The following is a 19,652-nucleotide window of genomic DNA, read 5'->3' on the forward strand; positions in this document are numbered from 1 at the left end:
CAGGAGTGCTAAGTTATGGTTTGAAACAGTGATTACGCCACGTGGTGGGAAGGTATGGCCAACCTAGGGGAGCTCAGACCTGAATGACTAGAAGGGGTGGAGTCAGGATCCATCCCTTCCCAGATCTCAGGTAAGGGTTGGTGTGGAAGGTAAGGGTGTTTTGCTGGCACTTCCTGTCTACTGGACACCTTCAAAAGGTAAGCAGTTTTTCTTCCTGTGTTTCTGTATCTAAGGCTGCTGCGTTTGGGTTTGTTCTCATTTGCTGTAGCCTAGGATTCTGCTACTTGGCTGGTATTGCTGTCTTTTAAATCACATTGCAGCATAACAGCTACTAAAAAATAATAATTCAGTTAGTCTTTATAGTCAACTGATTTGGAATAAGTTATTGACCTGAAAATTGATGGTCATTCATCATATTCAGAATGCATTACATTTAATTTTATTGGTAATTTTTTTTTTTTAATCTCTAGAAAAGTTGAAGGGGTTTTTGAACTGAAAAGGGCAACAGGGAAAGGCAGATTACTTGTTTCTCCTATGGAGCAATCTAATGGGTAGTTCACTGCTACCTCCAATGTTCTTAGTAACTTTTCCTCTGTGGGGGTATAATCAGTGGCACTGTATCTCAGAGTTGCTCCTATTAATTAAAATATACTTACTGAACTATTTTTATCTCTAAGCACTATTCCCTATAGGGGTATTTTCTCAAAATATTACAGGGTGTATCACGTTTTCAGAAGTTCTTGGAGGTTTCAGGTTTTCCAGTCCTAATATGAGTTCTCCCTTGTATGGGACTCCCCTTCATATAAGGCATCGCACATGTAATTAACTCCAACTTTCCTCCACCTAGGAAGGAGAAATTAATGTTAAATAGTCTAGTAAGCCTGCACAGTAAGTCTAAAATTCATAAGTCCAAGTTGTCTATGGACCTCTGTAAATAAAATCTTATTTGATGAGAGTGTGCAGACTGTGAATTGAAAATGATTTGCAACTTTCTGCACAGCAGCTTGTGAGCTAAATTTGATTTTATTTGCAAGGGCATCTTGTTCACAAGCTTTTTGTTGTCTCAACCTCTAAAATATTCTTGGAGATATATGTGGAAAATTTTGGAGTAGAATTGTGCTACTGAAAACTCTTTGAAAAATTAAAATGTTTTAGGGTTATCTCTTCCAAGAGAAGAGGTTAAAAGGTTTGCTCTAGGTGACAATGTTCTTTCTTTCTGATATATTTAAACATAATTAACCTCCTAGAACAATATGCCTAATAAATTTTTCTTTTTTTCTACCATTTTCATTGTATATCTTTTGTGTCACATTAAAGGTATCTTACCTTCATCATCTTCATTTTTCTTAATGGTAGTAGCAGTTTTTGCTTCTAAATCATGTTTGTGCTTGCACATACCAAAGTGTTTGTGTCCTAATAAAGCACTAAAGCATGGATGCAATTGCAAACTCAGTTAAAACCTTGGATGCAATTGTAAACTCAGTTAAAACCTTGGCAACTCAAGTGAAGTAAAAAAAAAAAAAAAAAAAAAAAAAAAAACACCTGTAGACATGCAAAGGTGTTAAAGTATGAATTTCTGAATTTCTGTTTTCTTTCTTAATCCTTTATTGAGAAGAAGGAAATAGATTTTACATTGTAAGGCTGGATTTGAGCTGTTTGGAAAAGAAACTCCTATAAACTTCAGTTGAACATATCTTATGTGGAAACTCTCAAGAATGCAAACTCCATATTACTATTTCATGAAGTCATTTTTCAGGGCATCAGAGGGGGAAGTACTTAGCATTTTTTATTCAAATGTTAATAAAATAGGGCAAGTTTAAATCATATTCTAATGAAATTTGTGGATGACGTGTCCTGCTGCACTTATGTAAAGAGTCTGTGAATGCTTTGCAACTGAAGGCTGGCAAGAGTGAAAATAATGTTATGCATATAATCCCAAACATCTTGCATTTCATATGATATTTCTGTGGAGTGGAATTCATGTGAGTTTTGATGCTTACTTGTCTATAACATTAAGTAAATACTTGAGCAATATAAAACTGGACTAGCTCCTCATTTCAGGACTAGTTCACATAAATCCTAGCCTTCTTCAGAATTATTTTTATTTTTTTTTAAATTTCCTGACGTGGGGAACTTGAATTTTTTGATCATAATAGGATCTTAATTCTGGGTCAGTCATGGAGGGAAAGTCCATATGAGAGAGATACAAGAGGGATGATCTTAGCTTCCTTGCTGCTCTCTCTAAAGCCTGAACACGACCCTAGCAGGAGCAGAAATGATGGAGATTTAGCTGCAGAACTGAAACATCTTCAAAGGAAGATGTGAGCAGCCATCTCTGGAGCTGTTTTAATTTGCACTGCTGTATGCGCACACCCACATGCCAGTGTAGTGTTCAGAGGCAACGACAGGATATTCAGATCTGTTTTCTATATCTCTTGCTCTTCACAGGGCACATCTCAGAATCAGAGGAAAAAAAACTCTTTGCTGACATGAAGACAAAAATACTTCTAATACTTCTAAATGCTTATAGATTGGAGATATTAAATGATAACCAAGTACTGAAGGACGTTTGTTTTACAGGCTTAGTTTAAAAAAAAAAAAAAAAAAAAAAAAAAAAAAAACACCTGCTAGTCATAGTTCCTTGCATTACATTTCATTAAAAAGTTTATTATTTTATCATATATTATTTTGAAAGGTCTTGGCAGCAAAGTTAGAGGATAAGAAATGTGAACTTAGTGAATTCTACATCCTCTATGAGTTTCCTTTTCGATTATTATTCTTGGTTAGTAATGGTAAACTCTGAGCACAGCAATTATCTTGTAGGTTCCAAATTTGTGACTATAGATTTAATTCTGATTACTGGTTTATCCTACTTAGAAAAAGTAGCAGCTGCAATAATTGCAGTCTATCTTCATGACATTTAGCTGCATGCTAGATATATATCTCAGAATTTTGTGAATATTATAGTTTCACAACAGCAAGAAAAATGTGCTTCATTGCAGTTTCAGTATTCAGGATTTAGATTCCATTTGGGATAGACTTGAGCTTTAGGAAAGGTTTGGACAGGACAAACATCTGATGTTGTATAATATGGTACATACAGCTGTTTAATGCAAGTGTGCTCTGTACGTTTGTTTCAGTACACACAGATGAACTCTTTTAATGTGGCATTCAAATTAACGTATTACAATGCTGCAATTTTATTTTTCGGTTTGGTTGTTTTTTTTGGTTTTTGTTTTTGTTTTTTTTTTTTTAAGTAGTTAAATTTCCCTTCAGGAGCTGAATCTTTTACAAAGAAATTTCAGGAGTAGTAAGGTCTAAGAGTGGAAACAGCAAAATTTTATTCTATTTTTATGAGGAACTTAAACTGATAGTGAAAGTTAGTCACAGTCTCATTCAAATCAGGTAGAAATAGACACACATTTGTCCAAAGTTCTCTTCCCCAGGTATTGTCTAGCAGGACTACATGCACTTTGTTTTAGTTTTGTTAGACAACAAAGGGTTCCCACCTGAACTGAAAAGACTCACTGTTACAATTTCATACCAACAGAAGGGCAAGAGATTGACAGCTGTCAACGGTAATGATCTGAGGGGAAAACTTAATTTACTAAATATGATATTGTAGTGCAAGATAAACAATATAATTGGAGTTGAGTCTAATGTCTCAGAATGAGTGTGTCCAAAACCAAAGACCTTACTCTAATGCTGAAGAAGAGACAGCTGGGGATCATGCAACCACAGTGATGAACAGTAAAATAAAGACAGGATCTCTCATGACTTGTGAGCAGTTTTATCTTTCCCTCTAAATGGAAAATGGAAATGCAAAAGTGAAAGCCTTCTGGGAATCAGGTACCTGGAAATACTAACAATTCACAGAACTGGAGCATTAACTCTTTAACTCCCTGCGCACTGCACAATGTCATGATGTGAAATAAAACCATAAAATCATGACCACAGCAAAAGACATTTTTAAAAATTTAAAGTAAAAAAGTAAAAAAATTTAAAAGTAAAAATTAAAAGTATTTTAATTCAACCTCTTGCTTAGCACTGTATGGTAACTGTTGAGTCATGGGCTGAAACACTGCTTGAGCACCTGGGGAAAGGATTCGGTCAGCCCTGGGAGCACAGGTGAAGGCAATTCAGCTGTGTGACCAGAAGAGGTGGAGCCTGGCTGCCCCTCTCTTAGACATCATTTAAGGGCCGACTGCTACTGTGCAAGGATCTCTGCTTGGAGGTCCCTCCCTTGTGGATTTTCTATTGCAAGCCTAGCTCTCCAGAGATGGGTAAACACTTTTCCTTTTCCTTTGTTACACCTTCCTATCATGCTGGTCCCTTTGTCGTTACACCTTTTGTCGTTATCACCGTTTACCACTATCACCGTTCCATCGCATTGATGGTTGCAAGCACATGCATTGCTTTTCTTATTGTTGATCTCAGCACAGGTTCATTACTACGCTTGTCCTGGTATCCCAGGAGATGTGTCATAGTCCACCCTTGTCATGCTGATGTACAGTGCATGCATGCTCATCTCCTCACTCCAGAACAGCCTTTGTCAATTTGGTGTGTCTCACACTTGCATTGCCTTCTTTCCCTTTCGTACTTGTCTAAGCAGTAACACCAAGCTCCTTGCAGCAGAGTCAAAAAGAAAGAAATTGAAAATTAGATTTTGAGATTTTAGAAAACATAAAGCTTGCCTTGTATTAATCATAGGGCATGATAACCCTTTCTCATTGTGTGCAATCAAAATAAAATTTGGCTGTTTTTTTGGAGAACTAACAGCGGTTTCAAAACCAAGTACAAAGTATGATCAGGAACAATTAATGTGGCCAGGCCCTGGGTTCAAATAATGTTAGGTAATGTGAGAGAAATAAACACAAGACTCGTTTTTCCAGAGTTCACGTGTGTTATTGAAACAAGAAAGGAAAAAAACAAGCGCTGAAAGCAGCACTTAGTGTTTCTTGCCAGATCTTTTTCTGAGAGAATTTCTGCTTAAATACAAATCTGGTTTGAAAGTTGATTACATAGAGATGTTATCTTACAGTCATGAGATTATCTTTCACTGGGCCACCTGCTAATACAATTATCAGGAAAACCTGTTCTGTTTTCTGTGGGATTGGTCCAAGAGAATCTACACTCCAGCAAATACGTGGGCTCAGCTTTTCCTTGATTCATCATCAATCATGGACAAGCTGCCGATTAATTTTCATTATAGTGTCCATCTGTGTGTCCCTTTCTGCAGGGATAAAGAGATACTCTGTAATTACAGATTGGTCATACAGAATCACAGAATGGCCTGGGTTGGAAGGGACCTCAAGAATCGTGAATCTCTGCACCCCCCCCACCCCCACCACAGGAAGGACCACCAACTTCCACATTTAATAGTAGACCAGGTGCCCAGGACCCCATCCAACTTGCTCTTGAACACCTCCAGGGATGCAGGGATGGGGGGCAAACAGTTCAGACTCTGAGTGCATGTGTGCTCCTGTAAGCGCTCTGGAAGGTGAGCAGAGAGAAAGGATGGATCTAGGCTCCCCCTGCTCTGGGCACCCAATAGTTCAGGCCATGAGTTCCAATGCAACACAGGTGAAACTTCGTTTCTAGCCTGGCATAGGCTTTATGACCATCTATAGAATTTGAGCTAGAGATAGACTATGTTGCCTGTTTTTTCCTGGTCAGTGTGTGTAGGAAGAAACAGTAAAGATTCTGTTTTTTTCACTACACAGATTAAAATGCCTAATTTTGAAAGTCAGTTTCAAGAATGAAAGAGTACTTCAAAGAAAACTGTGGAGAAAAAAGAGCAGAAGTGTAGTTGCAGCTTAAAAAATAAATAATGAATCATTTAGAAATACTGTATGAAAAAGTTTTGAAAATTTAAAGGCCAGAACAATACCTAGGGTTTCTATGTTATTTTGTCTCCTCGTGCATATTTTTAATTAAATACCATGGGCAACTGAAGGTCTTGAACCAGATATAGTTGTTATCTAGAGTCTCCATTGTAATTTAAGTGACAACAAATTCAGCATACACAGCACTGCCTCTCTCAGAGGATTTGTAACAGATATTTTCTCTTGGGTTTAAAACTCTTGTAGGATAATAAAAAGCCAACCTGCACCTAACTAAATCATACTTAATCTGGAGGAATCACACAGTGTATTTCAGTAGTGCCACTCAAGCTAAGTTTATCAGAGGAAGGTTAAAGTCAGACCCTGAGGAATAAAGGCTTCAAAAAGCTAAGACACTGAGACGATTGCATTTGGAAGGATCTGTCTTCTAAAATAATGCCCTAAATATCTGTATTTGTAATACAGCGTTTAGGGGCTTTTGGATTCTGTAACATTGAGCTAGAATTATTGGAAAAGAAAGTTATGCAATATTACTTGGAAAATTACTGTTGTAAGGTTAGTAAGACAGGCAGACACAGGCCAAGAGTTGCAATATAAACGTGATTTAAAGTTATTTAGTAGCAGCAGTTTTTGATGTTGCAGAAGCTCTCAAAGATTTCAACAGGGATTGCGACCATGCAGTGAAAAAATGATATGAACTTACTAGAACCCAAAGGCACAAACAAAACGTATTTAAAGTGTGGTGATGGGGAACTGTCACAGCTTGAACTGAGCGCTATTGATAACTATTATATCAGTCCTGCCATCAAATTTGCCCTGAAAAATCCATACGGTAGTATTCTTCCATCTGAGTATACGCTCATGCTAGTAAGAACAAGTCTTCAGATATTTATCTCTTCTACCAATGCCACTTACTATTACAATATCAGCTTAAAAATAAAATCTCTTTTCCACTGTTCAACACTTATTTATTCTCTGATTTCATTCATTGTGAATAAGAGGCATAGAAAACAGGCTTTCTGATTAAGAGTTCTACTTTCTGATTTCAAGTGCTTCTACAGCACTTTTTAAAATCTATATTTACTATAATTACAATGTAATGAAAATACATTGTGCTCTTAATGTTCTTACATAGTTTGAAATGAAAAGCAATAGCCAGTTTCTTTTTTTATTTTTAATTTTAATTTAATTCACGTTTCAACTCTCTCTTCTTTTTGCAGTTTCTGTAGACAGGACTATTGAGGATGACCTCTGTTTTAATTACTAACATTTCCATTAAAAACAGCTTGGATGAAAGCTGAGAATTCAAAATGCAGGACTAATATGTCAGCATGGCTTTACTTAGTGGTTTCTGCTTCCATATGGGAATGGCAAAGATTATATTTCATGAAATAATTTCATTGATTTTTCACTAGCTATTATTATGCCAGTTGGAAGGAAGACATTGCCAGAAAGATTGGTGGTAAGGTTCTACTCTCAGCTTTGTCACAGACTTAGATTATGCCAAAGCAAATAATTCTGATTTTCTGTGTCAGTTGCCTCATATGTGCAACATGGAATCCTGATGACAACATCTTAGCAACTTAGATGGAAATCATTGGACTTACAATCTCTGTTAAGACTCTGTTTGGTGACCATCGGGAAGTGCAGTGAGAAAGAAAGACAAATCCGTGGACGGAGAACTAAGCAGAATGTTTCCTAGTTACTGAAGTAGAGGAAGGTTAAAAACAATAAATATCCCAGGAGCCCTACTACCTTATGAACACCTCTTGCAAAGACCATGACTTGCTCCAACCTGAAAAGATCTCTTCCAGCCTGGTTAATTTGGTAATACTGTGGTAACTTTAAACCCCTTCAAATAGATAGAATGACTTTGAGGAGATACTTCAGGCCCTTGAAACTTAAGAAATGCTGAATGCAATAAATTCTTAATAGCAATATTTTTGATTCTATATTAATTTATTCTTTGACTTGAAATATCATATCCCATAGTTCTGTACCACACTTGAACAAAGATGTTGGGCACCACTGTCATGTAAACATGAATATGACCCAGAAAAAATAGTCAGTTCCATGTCTGAGAGGGGTAAACACTGGGAGGAGTAAACACCTGCAGTGTACTAAATATAATTTAAAGCAAGAAGCTATCATGGTTTTGGTGCAGGTGGGTTATATAATCAGGCTTGAAAGGCCTTGTTATAGTACAGATTTACCTTTTCCTATGCAAAGCTGTTTAAGTTGGTGGTTTCTTCAACAGAGCTTCTTGGAAACAATGAAAAAAACCCATAATCTATGGATACTATAGATAGTCTATTATCTGCACATTTTAATGTGTCTCCAGACAGTTCAGCACCCTTGTGATACTGAAAGCATTTCTTCATATTTCATACTTCATAGTTTCAGCTTCTTGATAAGTGGCATGCTCCATCATTTTGACACAATGAAACAGAGCTCAGTGGAATAATGAGTGTTAGATGCTGAGACTGAAGTTTCTGCTAAAACATCACCTATCCATCCATTTAAAACTAAATGTATAAAGGCAGTTTGCTAATTGCCTGAATTAAATGGAGTATCTGAATACTTCTCATTTATTATGATCAAACAGAAACTCATTATATCATCTAATATGTTCTCGTCTGTTCAGAGTTCCCCAGGAATTATTCAAGTTGACCTGAATTAACAACTTTGAATTACCAACACTTCCATTAAACTCTCTGAGAAACTTGCTGTGCAAGGCCATGCTATCTGCACCACAGTACATAAGTACTGCTGAACCAGATGCAATGTCACATTTATTTATAACTGCCATTAAAAGAATGTCAGTAAAATTACTAGGCTTGTATGTATACATGTGATTGTATATTTATATGTCTTTTATGTATTTCTGTGAGCCACTGGCTATTGGAAATTGAATGGCTATTCACTAATCTCCCAGGTAAACGTCACAGTAGTGACACTGCCAGTGCTCAAACTATTGCTGGCACCTGTCCCAGCAAGGAGACAGTAGACAAAAGTGCATGGTATTGCTTTAGCTTGTCCAGTTCCTTTCTCCAGAGGCAGCTGGCATTCTTCTGAGGTGTGAGAAGCTCGCTACTTCTTCAGCTGTGTCCTGTATGATTTAGAGAGGAAGGGAAATCCTTGCATAAATTCTTTCTTTTTGTCATCACCATAATTAGAAATGCTACATACTCATCCTGAATATATTCATTCTGACTAATTGCACTGCACTGTTCCTCATATTCTCCGTCCTCTTTAAAAAAAGAAAAACAAAAACAAACAAACAAACAAACAAACAAACAAACAAAAAACCAAAAAAAACAAAACATGCAAATAGATATCTTAAAGGAAAAAAAAGCATCATAAATTGCGGAAGTACAAACTAGTCTTATTAGGGGCAAGAAGATAATGCAGTCACATTTTATCATGCATATATTATTAGAATAATAGTCTTTTGCAATTGCAAGGCATTCTGTTTGTGTGCTGGGTATATTCATGGAGACACAGTGAATAACAAACTGTCTCAGCTAAAGAAAATAGGCTGAAGCCATTGCTACCGTATTAAATCTGACAATAAAGAAGTAATTAAATATCTTTAACTGACTCCCTTTTAACAACCCCTCAATCAAATTTCTCTTCCTCTACTATTCATTTTTACCCTTATCATAAATGTATGAATCTTGTGAATGTTCACATTTGATTTGCCCATTTTCATTAACAGGGATTGTCCCTAGTCAGCCAGTTGAAAGTGTGAGACTGTATTCCTTTACTCTGTGAAAAGGCTAGCTAGACAAGTAAGTAGACTGCAAGTGTAATGCTGAGAGGAGGTGGAAATGGAGAAGTGAGAACAGACTTAGAATTCAATATAGTCTGGAAAATTGCATTAAGAAAATAGGTGGTCAGGGAAAAATCAACAATGTGAGCTGGAAATGGCTCAGTATAGTGTGGTGAAAACAGTTATTAAGCTGCTGTATTATTAAAAAAAAAAAAAATCCTCACCCTGTATCTTCGAAGTCCTCACCTAAGCTGTTCCTTCTTCCTTTCTCCTTCCTTCCAGATCAGAAACCAGTTTCCTCATCTTCCCAACACATATATCAGAGACAAGAGGAAGGAGCAATTCCTGCAAATCCAATACTCATTGTCCCACTAGCGGTTCCCTGGCCACGCTCCCAGAACAGGCTAATAACTGCAGGCAGCTCTTGCTCTTGTTTTCAGAAACAAAAATCAAGTATTGGAAATGAGAGCTTGAAAGTGATGCCTAAGTGACTGGAAATCAAGGGAAGACATGATATGGAGGTGGTGAGGAAGTCAAGCCAAGAAAGGTTTTGATGAAAACAAGCTAAGGGAAAAACAATCTGGTTTACTAAATGTGAGATAATACGACTATAATACAGTGTGATTGGGATTAAAGCTAATAATAAAATGAAGGAGAGTTTCCAAAACTGCAGTTCTTACTCTAGTTCTGTAGGCAAAATGGACCAAGGAGAGAGAATCACAGGACTCACAGTCAGTTTTATCTTTCCTTTCAAATGAAAGATGGAAATGGAAAAATGAAGTCTTCTGGAAGTTGTAGTTCATTCTCTTCTGAGTTTGGGGGCTGGAAATAGCAACAGTCTGTGGAACTGCAACACTGACTCTTCAACTTCCAGTGCTCTGTATGATATTATAATGTGGAATACTAATGAAAAACTGTTAAACCAATACACCAGTTTTACTTTTTGTCTGTCCTATATCGCTTGGGAGTGTGAACTCCACACCATTGCATGGTCACTACAGCTCAGACAGCTTCCAGTCCTGACGTCACCAAGCAGTTAATTTGCACTGGTGAGCAACCAGTCCCATATTGCATTCCCCTCAGTGAGGTTTTCTATCAGTTGGCTAGGAAAGTTATCCTCTATGCATTCCAGCAGCCTCCCGTATTTCCTACAGCACCTTGTGCTACTTTTCCAGTAGGCGTTAGGGTGCTTCAAGCCCCCTGCAGGGCAAGAACCTGTAGCTGTGATGCCTCCTTTAGCAGGACGAAGACGACTTCATCAACAGGCTCAACACCTTAATTCCTTTGAAGTATTTATTTTGAGTCTCCCTGTTGCCCTAATTGTCATAGGATTTCAAGTGTGCAGGAGGTTGAGGGCACCTGCTGGTACCCCATCCCTCTAACCTAGCTGTGCAGTCCCACTGGTTACCATGGGCAAACCTCCCACTTCAAACCCAGCTTAAAGCCCTGCCAATGATCCCTGATAGCTTTTCCACAGGGATCCTCTTCGCTCTTTGATAAAGGTGAAATCCATCTGGTGCCTGGAAGCCTGGTACTGTATAGGCCACTCAGCTGTCTAGAAAAAAAAAAAAGTTTTGGTGATGGAACCAGCCATGATGCCAGGTATTTATCAATAGGATCATTCCAATTCTTTCAGTGCACTAATCCAGTACAGGGAGCAGGGAAGAAAAGATGATCTGTGCCCTCAAATCTTTTGGCTGATTTCCCATGAACCTGAAGCCCTTTGTAATGGCTTTTGAACTGTGTGTAGCTGCTTCAGCACTCCCTACATAGAAAATTAGTACCAGGATAGGCAGTTTCCCTTGTGATATCTGGTACTCAAGCCCCAGAGAGGTAGCATTTTTCTCTAAGAAGAGGGTTTGCTCAGCATATTGGGTGTTCAGTTCCACGCAAGGAATAGCCACCTACAGCTGATACCTTAGAAATCTCTTCTTCTTTAAGGATGTAGATTTGATAATGGTGGAAAACTTCTTGTCTAGGCTTTGTTGATTTCTCTAGCTTAAGTGGTTATTATCACCTAGAGAGTACACTCCATATCCAGAGCCTTGCACCTGTTGTACAGCGGTACCTAGAGGGGTGGAGTGGACAAGGAAGAATTTCACTTGCAGTCCTGGCCATGGACTTACCTCCATTCATTCCTTTCCTTTGTGTTCTTGCCTTCAACCTGGCAGTGAGGGGAGACAGGCTGCCTTGGATCTTGTGCTTTCTTCTGTGTAGAACCTACCTCTGTGAGGACAGAATGTAGTTCCCTTGCTCCATCCTTTTGGTGTCTGGGACATTTTTTAAGCTGCATGTTTCAACTTGTAGCCTTGTCACTAGCCTGGGCAGATCATCCACTAGCTCACACTGCATGCAGCTGTTCTCACCACTGACACAGGATGCCTGTGAAAAGCTCAGGCACTCTGTGCAGGCAGTGGTCTGGGTGGCAGCAGGTTTGCTTCAAGGATCAGTTTAGGTTTCATCATCCTTCCCCATGGGTAGATGTTGTGGCTCTCTGTTGAGTTGATACCGTGACTAGTGTCTCTGTTCTCAGAGGGTGCAAATCCTATAATGAGAGGATTACGGCTCTGTGCTTAGAAGGCAATAATCACCTACTGAATTTACCTCTCTAGCCAACACAGTGATAGCTCCCCATGCTCGCCCTGCCTGCACGAATGCCTTGGATGCTGGTGGTTGCTCACAGATGCTGCCTTTGTAAATGCTGGGAGATTCCGTTGTTCCTGCTGGCTCTGTCCATGTTGCATTGCAGATCCACACTTCTGAGTTTGCAGTTCTAGCTGCAGTATTGCCTTGCTGGGAAATGCTTCCCAGCACTCTGCTCTGGAGCTGGTCCCTTGAGTCTTCACTGAGGTGGAGGTTACAGTGGATTACAGTGAGTTCACGGTTTTAGACACAGAAAGAACTTACAGAAGGATCTCATCTCAACATTAGCCAGACTTTGGCAACAGGGATAATGAGACAGATATACATTCTGACATGCCTGGTAGGCCTTAGCTCTGCCTTGGTACACATGTACAAGAGCTATCAGACAGTTCCATATTCCCTTGTGCTGTGAATGCCCTCACTGTACTTCCTCTGATGTAAGGTGAGGAAGAAACTTCCATTCAGGTATTTATCACAATATCAGGACTGGACACAGTTGAATACACCAGAAAAATTCCTCTGAATCTAGCAAGACAGGTTCTACTTGTTTGTTCAATATGTACAATGCTGAATACTTCAAACACGAGAAAAAGTATGGATGTGTAAAAGAGCTCTTCTCTTTCTGAGTCTTATTGAACAGTTTTATGGTGCAGAAATAAAAGAATCTTATTCCAAGAGTCCTCAAGTTTTTAAAATATCTCAGCTTATGCTCAGAAAGAGAAAAACTTTGTAAAGATTGCTACTTCAGCATCTATCCCTGCAGTACCTGCAGGAAAAGGTGACAGGCTTTTTGGCATTTACCAACTCCATCATGCACAAAAAGGATGTAGAAATGGTTAATTTATGAGCCAGTCCCCTCAAAGTCTGTTGTGTATGTACTTATTTCAGGAGATGTGAATGCAGTTCTTAAAGGCATTCAGGAGCATCAGTAGAAGGGGCACAGGTTGCCTTTCTTCATGTCCTCTAGCTTCTTTGAAATCAAAGGAGTCTTTTGTACAACACAATTAAAAAAACATGCAGATTGGTTATTTCCAAAGACTGATGCTTTTCTCCTGCCAGTGATTGCCATATGGTATTTTTGCCTCCTGTAGAATGTTGAACAAGAAACATATAGGAATGAACACTAGTGAAGAAATATGAAAGTTAACGGAAGTACTGCAGAAATGTCGTGTTGATAATTGTTGGGATAAAAATGTAAGGATTAATTCTTATTCCATTTGGCATTAAGAATTCAAGATAAAATGAAACTGCTCTCACACAGCTATAAGACTGTGTTTTATCTTCAGCTTCTTCGCACAGTCTTAACAGATTTCTCAAGCATCACTCTTTCTATTCATATTACCTGAGGAATATGTCCATTATAATTTATCAGTGTATTAGATACCCCATGCCAGACTTGTGCACATATTCCTGGGCAGATATCATGCATGGCAGAATTCCCTGCCACACTTTGTCTGATACTGTGAGGAGATCATTCTGACAGGACACCTCCAAGTTACCAATGGAGAAGCCCAGGAAGCAGATTATGAATCAGAGAATCGAGGTCTGCCCTGACCTTTTCCTTCTGCTCTGGGAATGAAGCAGGCTTTCAAGGAATGCTGCCTGCTGCTCTAGCCACCCTTGAGAAGAACTCTTACCTCTCTAGACGTCTCCTGTCTGCCCACCATATACAGACTTTCTCTTTATACTGGCAAAGGAGCATGAAGTCACATAGCCACATAGACTGTCTTCAGAGAAGACAGCAAGGCCAATGTCAGACCTCCTCAGGAGTGTGCCCATCAGTTCCTTGATGCTCTCCTGTACAGGACAAACAGGAGGGCAGCAAACCGATTGGGCCATCTAAGTCCCAAGGATTGGAGTCACAGAATGCCTGGAACACATTCTCTGGGGATGGTATACACTGGCTGGAGATCTGATGTAATGGAGAAATGCATTGTGCTTTCTTTTTCAACACGAGCAGGCAAGGAAAAAGAAACTGATCTAAAAAGATCTAAAAAGCTAAACTGTTCGTTGACTGCTCCTTAGAAGTAAAGGCAAAACTCCCTCCTGATCAGCCTTGGTCAAAAAGTTGTGCTCTGCTGTCACCTGGTGGACAACTTTTAAAGACAAGGAATAAATCGGGTTTCTGGGCGGCGTCAAAACAAAGAAATGTGAGCGCTACAAGGTGTTGAAGTTCAGCAATCATGTAAGAAAATAATTCAACATTCCAATATTTCTGGGGTCACGTATTTCTCCTGTAAGACTTCTGAAAATCTGATGGATTAGTATCAGCATCAATTTCAGCATTTGCTGAATAGAGAATTATATTGCAACAATACTGTGTATTGTATTCATTCTTCTTCCTTCTCAGATATAATACAGTAATGCAGGATTTATGCTTGAACCTGCTGCAGTGCTGAGTGAACTCCAGGAGGAGTGAATAGCAGCCATAAAAGAGAAAGCACTGCTATTCCTGCATGTGCTCCCTTGTTAGGATGATTATTGTTAATTTAATGTTATTAATTTAATTTTATTATTTTTTAATTATTTAGTTATTATTAATTTAATGTTAAGAGATTGTTGCAACTGAATTTACGAAGGGTATTATCAGTCCCATGTCTGACTAGCAAAGCTAGCACAAAGCAGAAGTGATAAAAACCCAGGAGGTGATGTATATAAATAATGGTTTTGTTTACTATTTCTAGCCACCAGTGACAGCAGTGAATATGGTTATTCCTTTACCATTTGGCTATGAGGTTAAAAAAAAATCTGAAAAACAATACTGTAAACAATCAGCAGCCCATCTTTTCTTTTGTCTGCTTTCATGTAAAACAAAACATGTTTCATTTGTTTGAGCTCTGTTTAAGGTGCATCAGCTGGGTCTGCCATTAAATATGGTTTGCAAAACAAGCCAGCCTGACAATCAGTGATGTGTTTTAGTTAAGTAATAACTCAGTGTTTAATTTAATAGCATTATGAGTTACCCATGGTCATAAGTCATTTAGAGGCATAGTGATACAGCTAGGAGTAATGGAATCAACACTGCCACTTCTGATGGTTTGTATCAGGTAGTACTACAAATTTAAGTTCCTTAACATGCATTTGGTTTAGATTTAGTAAGAGTTATTCTATTGCACAATAATTAGGAGCAGACTATTTATTGTGAACACTTACGAAGAACTATCTACAGAACTGTGGCTGCACATAACAAATTTGGCCTCAGAAGTGCCAAGCAATGTCTCTGTATGTCTCTTGTGAAACCAACAGAAGATGAAATTTTAGCCTGTCTTCCTCATCGCTTTGGCCATTATAGCAATATTTGTTCATGTTCATGGTGATATTGACATGCCTGTGGCACAAGAAGGAGTTGCATTATGAGGGAACACTTCTGAAAACTCCAGGCAGACTTTTGAGGTCATGCAGCCAGGATACGCAACGTAGCAGAGCACGGAATAAAAGCCTTATAACTTCTTAAAGTGTAGTGCAGATGAGCTGATACCATGATTGAATCTCCTCTCACACCAATTTCCTTCCATTACTGTAAGAATCAGAGAGATCACTGTTGGCTTGAATAACTGTTTCCCTCATCTCAGGTAGCATGTTTAGGACCACGGCAGGCTTAACACATGACTCATCTATACTAAGCTACCTCTGCCAACGTGCCAGGCATGAGTTCACAGATCCAGTAAGCATGGTAACTTGTATGTTTTATTCTATTCAGAGAAGTAGCGTTTGGTCAAAATTACATCTCTCCGGATGTGCTGTGATCCAGCAGGGACATGAGAAATAATAGCAAGGCTGTTAAGAAACGTAGAAACAAACAAGAAAACTCACCTCCCCTGTGATTTCAGCCTTCAGAATTCTGGCATGATGATCATAGAGATGAGCATAAACTCAGCAATTTAGATAACACAGAGAAAAACACCCTAATCTGAAGTTGCATCTGGAGCCTGGCTTGGTCAGACAGAAATTGAAGATTGCAGGCTAGTGACAGAAACACTGCAGAAAATGTAACAACTGGATAAATACCACCACAAAGCATTGGTTTGTACAGTATGTTGTTCATCTAACTACTGTTTTGCAGCCTCCAACAACTTGGAGGACTTGACAACCCCTGAAGCAGGAAGTGAATGTTGTTAAGGCTAAAAATAAGATTGACCAAGAGGGCACAGCTCCTATGAGGAAAAAATAAAAATGAATTTAAAAAGAAAAAACAGTAATTCCAGTTTTCACTTCAACAATTGTACAGGAGAAGCTATTAGCACATCCTCTGATATGTCCATACCAAATAAACTGATGCAATATTACATGAATATTACAAGACGTGGAGTTGAATCAGGCAATGAAGGAGGTTTGCTGAGAGAAAGCTTCATTATGGGATAGACCTTGAAACAGGAAAGACAGCAGAAAAAGCATGGAGACTCATAGTCATCAGTTTTGTTTCGCAACATGCATTTGTTGATGTAAATTATTCTCATTCCAAAAGCTTGTGATTTCTGCCTAGATTTTTGTTTGTCTGTGTTTTTACGATTCTGGGCTAAATATTGACCTTAAAAGCTGAGTAACTGACAGATACTGTTTGAAGCTCAAATGGATAGTGTCATTTAAGGGAGATACCAGATTCTCTTCCCCTCCCTTTTTGCAGGAGGAACAACTTACCACCCTACTTCTTTTATTAGTAGTGTTTACTTTCAGACAGTTCAAGCCTCTTGCGGAGTGCTTCTGTTCATTAAGATAGAATCCAGGATTTGGAGTGGGCACCTCCAACATACATGTTCACATGCCAAGATTATGAGAAGGACAAGAACACCTCTTGTATGCCATTTTTCTGATAGCAACACTCAGTTGTAAGGTTTGATGGCAGAAAGCCCAGGAAGTTTGTTCAAAGCCTGGATTCTTTTTGTGCAGAAACCTCTGATTCGACCGTATTCAAACAAAAGTAGTGTCAGTTCATGTCAGTGTCTCGAGTTTTCTATGGTTATTGTTTGGTTATTGCCCTCCAAAGCTAGATGTGATTCCTCATGTTGTCATTTCAATCATTTTAACTTCTCTTCCCACAAGATTAAAAGTCATGGAATCAGGAGGAAGGCTTTAATCTTTTCCTCTGAGAGTCTGGTTGGCTAAAGCTGCTCAGCAGAAATGCTTGCACGAGTTAAACAGAAAACTGAACATTAGGCTTTGTATCCAGGTATAATGGCCACATACGCCATATTATTATAAAACATAAGAAGGCATTCTGCACACATTTTAAAACACCTTCAAAGCTTCATGTGCACATAAGGTTTTTTTGGTTTTTGTTTTTTGTTTTTTTTGCTGGATTTTTAATTCCAATCATGTCTCTTCAGCTATAGCAGTGTTGGAGAAAATTCCTTGTAATGCTAAAAGATTGGATAAGCTGAAGAGATTTTAAAGCAGTGAGGTATTCAAGTTCTATAAGAACATAAAAGATGTTAAGGTCAGTATGCCACTTCCTGATTTACATCTGTAGTAGTGGAATACATCCTACCCATTCTGAAGAGTAGTTTTTCCTATACATTGAAATTCTACCTCAAGTCATTAAAGGAAACCTCCCATTCTGTCCTATAGTAAGCTTCAACAAACTGTTATCCTATTGTTAATTCTCCTGTATTATCCTATTTCAGTGTTAGCACACCTAAGTTGGGAACAAGGTGAATCTACTGCAGTCTGTCTGAATCTATTTATCTGCAGTCTGCAGATAAATAATCTGATTTCTCTGTAAGCCAGATGTTATAGTTATGTGAGTGGGACAAGGTATGGAGCTGGGGAAAAGAAAAATTTCCTCTGACATTAATTTTGAAATCTAAAAAATTGGTCACAAAAGGAGAAAATGGAAAGCTGGAAGCTTGCAAAAATGGAGAATTTGTCTTACCATGTTCCTTTCATTAGGCCAAAAAATAAATGAACCTGTAAATAAACATCTTTTAACTTGTAAGATGGTGTTTGCTCCTTCAATTGTTTGAACATCTGATTTAGATGTTGCTGGACATAGAGGAAGAGGAGAGCAGAATAGGATAGGGTAGGTTAGGATAGAAAATACAATAATTTGGTAATTTCTTCCCTGAAAGAGACTGCTAATACTGTCTCATAGTCAGTGAAAACTTAGGTGATGGCTGTCTAGCCTTTTGCCTTTCCTGGGCTGCACTGAGTGAAGAGGAATTGTCTTGGATTCTGCCTATGTAGGTTGCACCAAAAGTAGTACCTCCTATTTATTTCCGTGGAAACTACAGCATAGACAAAGAAATTAACAAATGCTACTTTTGTTGAAAATCAGTTGACATAGCCTAACTGAGTAGTTCAGAAAATATATATGTGTATCTACTGTACGAAGCCTGTTTGGTCCCCTTTTTATTTGCTCATACGTGCATGTTACACACACACTCACACAAAATCTCTGTTGCAGCTTTCTTCCTGGAATTGACTGAAGTAAAATGGAAAGCTGCTTCTTTTTTCAAAGCCACCCATTCTGCCCTCTTAAGGGAGGTAGAATTAAATTAAGGAAATGGGATGGAAATGTGAAAAGGAAGAGTACACAAGTATTTAAACCTACAGCCTTCTTCTGATAATTCAGATCTTCAATTTGATTTTGAATAGAGATTTTCAAATTGCACAAATTGTGAAATGTCTGAGATGGGTGAGGGCCAGTGGTGTTATACAAACAGTGTTAAGTTTCTGGAACTGCAGTATGCTCCTTTACATACATCCAGTGCTAGCGAGAGAAATGAAAGAACAGAAAATCGATCTCTGAGAGCTACAGCTGTGATAGAAAGTGGTTTGCTGTGTATTTTAGCCAGAATAGTGAGCGCTGAAATGTTGCAAATTAGTGACTTTATATTAATAATTTTAATTTGAAATGAATGAATCTGAATTGCATATGTATAATTATATGCATTATCATATATATATACATATTATATGTTTCAGTCTATCACTGATTGCATGCTATAGTGGAAATGCTAAGTCATGGCTGAAAATAGTAATTGAGAACCCAATAGGAAGGCAGGGCCAACCCAGGGGAGCTCAGATGCATGTAATGCACATGAGTAAACAGAAGGAGTGGAGGCATGAAATGTACTTGAGTGGCCAGAAAGGATGGAACCAGGATCCACCCTTTCCAGGCCTCATTTAAGGGTTGGCAACAGAGATGAGGGTATCTCTTTTGGAGGTCCTTGTCTACCTGAGGACCCTACAGGCTTTCTGAAGATAAGCAGTTTCTTTTTCTTATTTTTCCACCCACTGCCATTGTGCTTGGGCTGATCCTCACTTGCTGCAGCATGGGATCTTGCTGCTCTGCTGTCATTGTGCTTTCCATTGCATTACACCAATATATTGTGAATATTTTTTTATGTTTATGATGTGATGCTATTTTGCATAAATATTGACTGTCTTGCTAGTTA

At 38.5% G+C, this 19,652-nt stretch overlaps 1 protein-coding gene across 1 annotated transcript in view; it reads left to right on the forward strand.

The window, feature by feature from the left end:
• CNTNAP2 (contactin associated protein 2) overlaps positions 1 to 19,652 on the forward strand; it is a 634,054-nt gene that overhangs the window by 516,698 nt on the left and 97,704 nt on the right. The window lies entirely within an intron of this gene.

Source organism: Tympanuchus pallidicinctus, unplaced genomic scaffold, assembly GCF_026119805.1.
Source record: "Tympanuchus pallidicinctus isolate F22 unplaced genomic scaffold, pur_lepc_1.0 scaffold31, whole genome shotgun sequence".
NCBI classification, from domain to species: domain Eukaryota; kingdom Metazoa; phylum Chordata; class Aves; order Galliformes; family Phasianidae; genus Tympanuchus; species Tympanuchus pallidicinctus.